Here is a 7,835-nt window from a genome sequence, read left to right on the forward strand (position 1 = left end):
ACTCAGTGCATCGTGGTGCTGAGAGCCGTGCTTGCGCCTCCGCATTCACCAGACCACATCCACTGAGCGTGCACCGAGACCACCCTGCGCAAAGTGTCGTCAAGAGTCTGAGACCATGGAGGGGACCAGTCAGAAAAGTCTTCCATCAGTGGTTGCCCTAAATGGGATTTCGCTGGCACGCATATTATTGTTGTCCAGTCCGTATACGTATAGGCCGTAAGGAAGTGGAACTATGCTCATACTCTGGAGCTGTGCTCATATTCCGTATGAACTGGGATGGAGCGTGTTGTCGTTACCGGATAAAGACGAATTCATTGCAACCACATTCCACATGGGGCTCAGCCTATAGAGAGTGATTACAGGTGACAGTGGCCTTTTAGTGGATTTTCGCTGCTGGCCGATCAGCTGTGAGCTGAGCAGGACAATGACATCGCGCCTGCTACCAGGGACTACAAGGGTCCACCGTACAGCTGATGTGTGAGCACGCCACAGTCTTGAATAACGTTAGTGCGCTGCCGAGTGTGTAGCTAAAACACCAGTACATACCTAACAGTCCCCCTTGCCTAGTGCGTTCTCATGTGTTGAAACCTAGGCAGCCAGACATCTTTTATCTCCTCCTTTAAGTGGTAGTGCCCCGCTTGGAACGTATTTCCGGTCGTATGTCTATATGACCGTTTCAACCACTTATCCTCTTCGGGCTGTTTCCTGCATTTTGTCCCGAGTGAGCAAAATTCATCCTCAGCAGTAGTGTGTTCTTTGTGTGGGAAGGGAGCAAACGTGGCTCAGTACGGATTTGTAGCATATTACTACGTTATAAGTAACCCCCCAGTACAAGCCTAATGCTTTATCCAGGGAAAACAGCTTGTGCTGGCTTCCACGTCCTCGGCCAAAATCTTTCAAAAGTGGTAAGCTGTCCCATATCTTTCTCTCCCGACCACGGTATCAAATCCAGATTCCATTTCCCGGGGTGAAGTTAAGCCCAGGCTTTATGCGCACTCACATATCACAAGATTAAATCTACATAAACAACTATAGGACGGGACAGTAGGTTTACGATAGGACTCAGACAAGAGTGATATTTGAACTTCAGTGAATCAGATATAGTTTGCGTTGGCTTCAAAATTACACACAAATAACGTAAATTGATTGAGGATTATTAATAACAATGAAGTAGATAACAAAAGAGTGAAACTGTACGTATTATAAACGTGGTTGTAGATGTATGTTCCACATCTCCTCCTAAACCACAGTACCGTACCGATTTCAACCAAACTTGGTACACATATCACTTCCTGTCTGGAAAGAATCACTGTACGGGTAAGAAGCACCTACCTATCACAGGGGTTGTGGTGAGGGTGAAAAACCTGTGTAGCCCACGAGCCGCCAATATCCATACTTTATTCATGCAATATTTGAGAATAACAGCACTCAGTAACTTGTTGCAAACGTAACATACAATTTCAAACCTTTATGGAGCTTATTATTGCTGACAGCCTCCACAAAATGATGAAAGGAAAAAAGTTTGTTTCTCACTACGTTTTCTTTGTTATTGCAGTAAAAGTGCCTCACTGAGCATGAAGTTTTAATGTATTACTTCTTTACTACTAACTGTATTCGCTACACATTTTGAAGACAGTATTCACATACACTACTGAATGTATTGGCAAAATCATATCGCTGTGCGACACATAGTTCAGGGTATATAACGTCATGTACATTGAGATGCGTCAAAAACTGCCGTACCATGCATGACGTTTTGATTTACTACTTCTTTACTATTGACTCTACTCACAACACGTTTCGCACATTGTAGCCCCATATACCAGTGGATGTACCTGCAAATTTGTATCGTTCTACGACGCATAGTTCAGGAAAACCAACGTCGTAAACATTTAGCTGCGTGAAAACGTAATTCCCAGGCGAAATTCTCTAGAGATATGCACAAAAACGTGCGAAATATGATACATACTGTACATGTGAAATACAGTTTTGCGTACGCGGGGAAAGCCACAGCTAAAAACTTCATCAGAAATCCTTGGAACGATTTCAACCAAAACTGGCAAACATATTAGTTACGATTTGGAAGCAAATTCTGTGGGGTAAAGAACCACCAGCCTCCTATTGGGGTGATAGCGTGGAGCTCGCAGGGGGAGGACGAGATGGATAGACAGAGGGAGGAGGACAGAGGGAGGGAAGAGGAGGCGATGGACAGAGAAAGGAAAGAGAAGTAGGTGGACAGAGACATGGGAGGCAAAGAAATCGGCAGAGAGGCAGTCAGGAGAGGATGGGCAAGGAAAGCAGGTGAGGAAATTAGAGGAAAGAAAAGGAGATGGATAGAGAGTGCAAAGAGAAGGAGATGGTCAGAGGGAGGAAAGAGCAGATGAGGAGAGGGGTTGGAGTAGATGGGCACAGAGGGGAGCAATGAGCATACAGACAGAGAGACTGATAAAAGGAGACAAATAGAGAGCGGGGCAGGAGGAGATTGACAAAGAGCGGGGAATGGAGGGGATGGAGTAACAGAAGATTGGAATAAACACATATTTAGCATCAGTATGAATGAATCTGTCAGATATTGTTCGGATAAGTGAATTATGGAAATCACAATTAACAAAATTCATTAGATACTGTGGCGAGATAGAGAAAGACATCGTTATAGGATTATACAACGTGAGTAGGACATTTGGCAGCATGTGGGCGGCTGCATGGGTTTTTCGTAGCTCGGTGGTGATTACAGATGAGTGGTACCATCGTTAAATCTGGCTGTGAGTTATCACGACTCGCGAGTAACAGTACGGTCGGAATGCCAGCTCGCTGGAGTGGTAGCTTTCTCCCAGCATGCAGCCTAAACCGCTGATCCGTGTGGCTGCCTGCGTAGCTCGAGGGAGCACGTGTCGCCCCTGCGGTACCGAGCTACCAAGCGAGAGTAGCTTGATTATATTCACAATAACTGATAATATCAGTAAGAGGAAGACTATTCCTTCTGTAGAAAAAGTTGCAGTACAACATAAAATGCATTGTTCAGATAATGAATAATCATGTAAAGGCGACTGCAGGAACCGACTCCAAGAGTGTACTTCAATACAATTATCTACAGGCTAAAAGGATCTACAGAAGGGAAATAGAAAAAAGCAGGGAAGCAACAATGTTACATTGATTGAAAAAGCTCAAAACCCCTGGAAGCCATTTGGGACATGATCAACGAATACAGGAAATATCCAACTTCTTGCTCAAATACCTATAGCCCAATGTATTTAACCAGTATTTTGGGGAAAAACTGTAGATTAAGAATCGGACCTAGGAATACAGACTGTAACGTCTGACATACGTAGAAACCTGTGACGTAGAGGATACGCCCAAATGACATCATAAAAGTTGTGAAAATGTACAAGTCACCTGTAACTAATGAAATTAATGGAGTTTCTTGTACTACACTAGAAACGATAATTGATTAAATAACTCAAGTAATTAATAGATGTCCATATATTTCCGAATTTCCAGACTTTCTAGATTTAGCACGCAATTACCAGTTTACAAAAAAGGAGACCCCTAGCGAAGCCTCAAGCTACTGGTTAAGCTCCATAATATCAGTGCTGGCTAAAGTGATGGAATATGTAACGAAATACCAAGTTTTTTTTAACTATATATGACGGTAGTATCTGTTCCCGAAAGAACAGTTACCGTGGATGACCATGCAGCTTTGCTAGAAATGAGATGATAATTAAATGGACACCCTAGCTGCAAACAGGCGTTGATGTACTTCATTGGGGACATGTTGAAAATGTGTGCCCCGACCGGGACTCGAACCCGGGATCTCCTGCTTACATGGCATACGCTCTATCCATCCGAGCCACCGCGGGCACAGAGGATAGTGCGTCTGCAGGGACTTATCCCATGCACGCTCCCCGTGTGTCCATTTAATTATCATCTCATTTCTAGCAAAGCTGCATGGTCATCCACGGTAACTGTTCTTTCGGGAACAGATACTACCGTCATATATAGTTAAAATATATATATATATATATATATATATATATATATATATATATATATATATATATATATGGCTTCTCGGCCATTGACCTTCTTGTGCGAACGCACACGCTATGCACGAACTCGTACGGGACTTGGTAGATTAATCTGCCACGAGTAACGAGTATGATGGGCAAACATCTATTAGGCGCACCACGAATGTACTGGTGTGGACATGTCGGGAACGTAGATCTCACGGGGAGCGTGCATGGGATAAGTCCCTGCAGACGCACTATCCTCTGTGCCTGCGGTGGCTCAGATGGATAGAGCGTCTGCCATGTAAGCAGGAGATCCCGGGTTCGAGTCCCGGTCGGGGCACACATTTTCAACATGTCCCCAATGAAGTACATCAACGCCTGTTGGCAGCTAGGGTGTTCATTTAATTATCATCTCGAAATACCAAGTTATTTTCGAGACAATAACCTATTTGCTATACATAGCACTGTTTCTGAAAGGACAAGTGAATGACAAAGGCCGTGATTACAAAGATAAATCAACCTTTCAGAAAAATGAGTCCACAGTACTGGTACTTTGTGATTATAGTATGACCTTTCATTGCATCCCACAAAAGGGTCGGGTTGTTAAAGATTAAGGAATCGGAGGAGCTGCCTTGACAACCCTTAGATGTAACCGAGAAACATCAAATTCCTTCAGTGCAAGGGGAAGCCGCATGTGAAGAGAAGCTGCAACACGGTGTGCGCAAGGATCCGTTCTGAGACCCCTGAACTTTCTGATCTTTGCTATTGTTCTAAGTTGAAATGGTCACAGTCTGCAGTTTGCAGATAACGAAACATAGTTTGCTCGGCGCAAGAGTAAGACGCTGGCCGTACAAGAAGCAGATGTTCTTTTCGATGACACCAAGGTCTGGTTTGAAACAATATGAAAATAAACGAAAACAAAACACGAAGGATTTCATGCTACCTCAGTGACACTGGAGCACTGGGAAATGTCGGAGCTCTTCAGCTTCTATGTTTCTACATCGATATTAAGTTAACTTGAAAGGAGCATGGTGTACATTGGGTTAAGCTTAAACGTGACTTCTACCTTCCGTGTAACACTAAAAAGTTTTATAACGGAACACTCAACGAATCTGGTTGAACACCCATTACACTCTCTCGTTGAATTCCTTGTTAGTCATAGAACAATAACTACCTAACACTCAGTGTTATGTTACTAGCAACGCATCTTGCACTGTTTAATGTTGTTATCAGGGTTAGGATTTTTTGTTGCACACCTTCTTTCTTAAGGTAAATTAAAGCTCTTCGGAAAGACGCCACAATGCGAAATTTTGCCCCTAGTTGCGAAGAGACACCTTTTTTTTCATGCCCCCTTTCCCTTTTTTGGTATCTTCATCCCTTTTCTTCTCCTATCATGTCCATAATCCTGTTTTTCTCCTTTTTTTATTTTACTGTAGCTTTTCAGTAATCTTCTTGGGCACGATTTGTTACTTATGAGAGAAATAACCTGAGAGTTTAATTCCTTGTGTATATGGTTTCATATCAATATAAGATATTTAAGTTGCAATTAATGTCTCCTTAGCATGAAGCGAGTATGCGAACAGTAAGCCTACCTCTTTCAGTAAACCGAGCGAGGTGGCGCAGTGGTTAGCACACTGGACTCGCATTCGGGAGGACGACGGTTCAATCCCGTCTCCGGCCATCCTGATTTAGGTTTTCCGTGATTTTCCTAAATCGTTTCAGGCAAATGCCGGGATGGTTCCTTTGAAAGGGCACGGCCGATTTCCTTCCCAATCCTTCCCTAACCCGAGCTTGCGCTCCGTCTCTAATGACCTCGTTGTCGACGGGACGTTAAACACTAACCACCACCATCTTTCAGTAAACCTATAAAACAATGGAACATAATACTGTATACGACAAATCCTCTCTCTCGCACATTAACATTATAAATAGCCGGCAACAATCCAAATGAGAATGAACAGATTTGTCTACCATTTTAATTTCGCAAGAATCAATAGCCTGCTTTTAGTGAATGTAAGTTTATTACAAAACGGGTCTGTTACTAGATTTTACCATGCCGAAAGTGATTATTGCCTGATTTTTTTGCTCTGGCTCAGGGATTTCAACAAGATTCAATAGAAACGGATGGAACTGTTACGCGATGCACTATTTGTGATTCAGGAGTTTTATTAGACAAGAAACATCAAGCGAGATCACATCAAACATTTCCAAACTCTAAATATCAAAATAACAAGACTGTAAAACGAAACAAATCGCGGTAGGCTATATTACTAAATGCATTTGAAAGCGTTCTTCAAAAAACAAAAATTCGAAGGAATTCAGTTTTGATTACACGAGCAGGAATTCGTAGGTAAGGTGAACCGTCCAGTCTTCAAGGGATTTATTCAGGAATACACAAAGAAGTCAATCACGATGAGAGGATTTTAAGAGAAAACCATATGGAGCCTGTTCGCCAAGAAACCATAGTGGGAATCAACGAGAAAGTATGTGGTTACGATGTATGAATTACTCTGAATGAAACCACAGACTCAATGAAACGACATATTTTGAACATTTCAGTTTTTCCCTAGGATCATGTCGTTAAAAATGTACGAACTGCAGAAAGCTAATGCCATTACAAGAACGCAATCAGTCATTGACTTGGTCAAAAACTGTGGCCTAGTGGTATCGAAAAAGTTCTTCTGGTGATTAGGGACCGGGCTACTTACGTGGTTTCAGCTGTGAACGAATTAAAACCTTTGTTCTCTCACAAATAGTCCTCTGTTCTCTCAGTTGTAGAATGTGACATATTTGTTCCAAGTCCTACACGAGGTTTGTGAATCCATAGGGAACTGATACTGCATCGCAAAGCAATTCGTCTCTGACATGAAAAAAAAATGTAGTGAAAGCTTAAGGTCATGTTACTCCATACAGGAAAATTATGGCCGCCCCTTTCAAATTTCCCGATCATTACTCGTTGGGGATCTTGGATTGAGTGTGCTGCTGTTTTGTGCGAGAATTGTGACAGGATTAAAGGATTTGTGCTTTCTTAGGATCCAGCCGGCGCAGCTGCAGTCTCAAAGCACAGCAATTTCTGCTACTGTAATGTGAGTGCCCGGAAGACTCCTTAAGTAATGGAACCTAGTATGTTCTCGTCGATGGCAAGTGTTCATCAGAGAGAAGGGTAGCCTCAGGAGTGCCCCAGGAAGGTGTAAGAGCACCGCTGTTGTTCTGTGTATACAAAAACGATTTGGCGGACGGTGTGGGCAGCAATCTGAGGTTCTTTGCTGATGACGCTTGGGTTACGATAAGGTGTCGAAGTTGAGTGACTCTAGGAAGATGCAAGATGACTTTCACAAAATTTCTAGTTGGTATGATAAGTGGCAGCTACCTCCAAATGTAAGTTAATGTGGATGGGTAGGTAAAACAAACCTGTAATGTTCGGATACAGCGTTAGTAGCGCCCTGCTTGTCACAGTCACGTCGTCTAAAAACCTGGGCGTAATGTTGCAGAGCTACACTCCTGGAAATTGAAATAAGAAAACCGTGAATTCATTGTCCCAGGAAGGGGAAACTTTATTGACACATTCCTGGGGTCAGATACATCACATGATCACACTGACAGAACCACAGGCACATAGACACAGGCAACAGAGCATGCACAATGTCGGCACTAGTACAGTGTATATCCACCTTTCGCAGCAATGCAGGCTGCTATTCTCCCATGGAGACGATCGTAGAGATGCTGGATGTAGTCCTGTGGAACGACTTGCCATGCCATTTCCACCTGGCGCCTCAGTTGGACCAGCGTTCGTGCTGGACGTGCAGACCGCGTGAGACGACGCTTCAT

The 7,835-nt window shown here is 43.2% G+C and overlaps 1 non-coding gene across 1 annotated transcript; it reads left to right on the forward strand.

The window, feature by feature from the left end:
* The first annotated feature begins 4,272 nt into the window (after positions 1-4,272).
* On the forward strand, positions 4,273-4,347 carry Trnat-ugu (transfer RNA threonine (anticodon UGU)). The gene has a single exon. It is a non-coding gene; the product is annotated as a tRNA-Thr (tRNA).
* Positions 4,348-7,835: the final 3,488 nt, after the last annotated feature.

Source organism: Schistocerca nitens, chromosome 5 (genome assembly GCF_023898315.1).
Source record: "Schistocerca nitens isolate TAMUIC-IGC-003100 chromosome 5, iqSchNite1.1, whole genome shotgun sequence".
In the NCBI taxonomy this organism is placed as follows: domain Eukaryota; kingdom Metazoa; phylum Arthropoda; class Insecta; order Orthoptera; family Acrididae; genus Schistocerca; species Schistocerca nitens.